The sequence below is a fragment of the Notamacropus eugenii genome, chromosome 3, assembly GCF_028372415.1.
Source record: "Notamacropus eugenii isolate mMacEug1 chromosome 3, mMacEug1.pri_v2, whole genome shotgun sequence".
Classification (NCBI taxonomy): Eukaryota; Metazoa; Chordata; class Mammalia; order Diprotodontia; family Macropodidae; genus Notamacropus; species Notamacropus eugenii.
Genome location: NC_092874.1, coordinates 334573026 through 334575519, shown reverse-complemented (window position 1 = coordinate 334575519; position 2494 = coordinate 334573026). Strand labels below are relative to the sequence as shown.

Here is a 2494-nt window from a genome sequence, read left to right as displayed (position 1 = left end):
TAAAAAATTGTCAACATGTAATTTGGGGGGAAATTAAATATATATGCATGTGTGTATTTATTTAAATTAACCAGGAAGGAAGGAAGGAAGGAAGGAAGGAAGGAAGGAAGGAAGGAAGGAAGGAAGGAAGGAAGGAAGGGAGGGAGGGAGGAAGAAGGGAGGGAGGGAAGAAGGGAAGGAAGGAAGGAAGGAGGGAAGGAAGGAAGGAAGGAAGGAGGGAAGGAAGGAAGGAAGGAAGGAAGGAAGGAAGGAAGGAAGGAAGGAAGAATCTCTATGCCTCTTCCAAAATGAAAGACAAAACAACAATAGCTATTTGTGATGGTCTTTTGTGTAACCAGAGTTTGGTAGGAAGGAGTATAAGTTAAAAGGCTCCCCTTCCCTTAAAAGTAACCAGAAAAGGAACTTTTGTTTTGAATCTACCCCACTATTGTACCCCCAGACCAAAAATATTTGTTCTTTGTCTAATTTAATCTGAAATCCCTCTTGAAGATAAACAGAGAAGGAACATGTGCCCAGGAATGGACTTTTTCCTGCTCTCCCAAGGAGGAAAGTGAAGTCTACCTTGGAGAAGGGTGAGTCAGATTCCAGACTTGTCTGTCCACAATACCTGAAAGTCCCTTTGTCCATACATTTAGATCACCCATATAGGCATATATATGTGTGTGTGTGTGTGTGTATGTGTGTATGAGTGTATCTTACTTTGCACACACATTCTAACAAAAACCACAATGAAATGGAATAGTTGCTCAAGTGTCTTTCTCCAGATTCCAAGCCTTCAAAGGAAATGACTCCAGTTTACCAAGTCTTCCTCCCCCCACAATAGAGCTGACTCATTCTATGTCCAGGTTTCTCTTTAGTCTGCATTTGTTTAATCTCTTCCCTGCTTTTGAGGAGCTATAATATGCTATTAATAAAAATCTCTTCAGTTCCTCTCAAGCCCTCAGCTGATGAAAACCCCAGCCAATGTTAAAAAAGAATTTCTGTGTGTGACGGCAACCTTACTCTCAACTATGTTTAAGCAAAAGAAATACGTACAGACCAATAATGATTTGGGTTAACCAGTTTTATCCAAGTATCAGCTTTTAACCAAAATAGTAATAATAATTATGATTCAGTCATATCTGACTCTTCATGACCCCATGGACTATATATAGCACACCAATACTGCCCATGGGGTTTTCTTCGCCAAGAGACTGGAATGGTTTGTCCAGTAGATTAAGGCAGTGATTTGCCCAGGGTCACACAGCTAGTAAGTATCTGAAGCCAGATTTAAATTCAGGTCTCCCTGACTCCAGGCCCAGTTGTCTATCCACTGAGCCACCTAACTGCCTAGTAATAATGATAGGTAGCATTAATATATCATTTTAGAGTTTGCAGAGCACTTTTCTGATAGTATTAGAGGCAAGGTGGACAGGAATGAAAGATATTTTCAACAGATGAAGATAAATTTTTGGAACAGATACACATCCTCCCAGGAGAGGGAGGAGTGTCACCATGGACATCCTCCGCAAAGAGAACTGTCAGCACCATTGGCTTTGGAGAGCTACATTGGCTCCTGGTTGTTCCACACTGATCAGCCACAGTCCTTTCCCTAGAATTTCATCCCAGTCAGGGAAATGACAGGGGCAAGATCAACAACAGCCATTGTTGGAAGTAAGGTGTCATTAAAAAAAGTTGCACTGTTTGAGACAAACTAGTATTTACCCAGAATGCCTCTCATCTGTCAAGTCTTCTAGCTCTTTTGGACTTAAGGTCATTCTGCAAAAGTCATTAGACAGAAATCTTCAAAACCCAGAAATCTGAGTTAATCATCATAGAAGCCACTTGAGACAAGAAAAAGTTCTTTGTCTTGCAGGCTTCTTCATGTAGAATTTGTCTATATAAATCTCAGACTCTTCCAGGTATGAAATCTTTCCTTTGTATCTGAAAGCCCTTCTCTTTACATTTCATTGTCTCCTTTTCTTAGGACCTTAGGATCTTGAAACCTAAATAAGGCATACCTTCATGGTTGTTGCCTTGTTGTGTGTGGTGATCAACTATGACAGGCCTACTCTTCTCAGCAATACAATGACCCAAGACAATTCCACATAATAAGCAATGGAGCTCCCTGACTCATTCATTTCTAGGACTTGCCCAATGCCCACCTTTCTCCCTAATTCCCTGTCTTCCTTTATTTGAAAAGTATAAATAACTCACCCTTTCTGACTGCCCTTAGAAGAGAGGAAAACACTATCTCACTGTTCCAATTTGCAAGCTCCTTCTCAGGCAATAAATTCATTTATAATCTTTGTAAACTGTGATCAAACTCTGGTTCTTTCCAGGCCCCTCCTTTTTAGACCTGGGGTTTCTTCCATTTTAACTGTTCACAAGAATTTTTAATTTAACAGCCTCTACTGCAAGTCTCTCCTCACTATAGTTCATCCTCCACTCGGCTACCAAAGTGATCTTCCTGAAGTGTAGATCTAACCATATCACCTTCTCTTGCTCGATAAAC

General features: G+C 40.5%; 1 long non-coding RNA gene across 1 annotated transcript; it reads left to right on the top strand.

Annotated features, from left to right (window-relative positions):
* The first annotated feature begins 302 nt into the window (after nt 1-302).
* Nucleotides 303-2294, top strand: LOC140531609 (uncharacterized). Its single transcript, XR_011976384.1, has 2 exons — nt 303-572; nt 1967-2294. It is a non-coding gene; the product is annotated as an uncharacterized lncRNA (long non-coding RNA).
* Nucleotides 2295-2494: the final 200 nt, after the last annotated feature.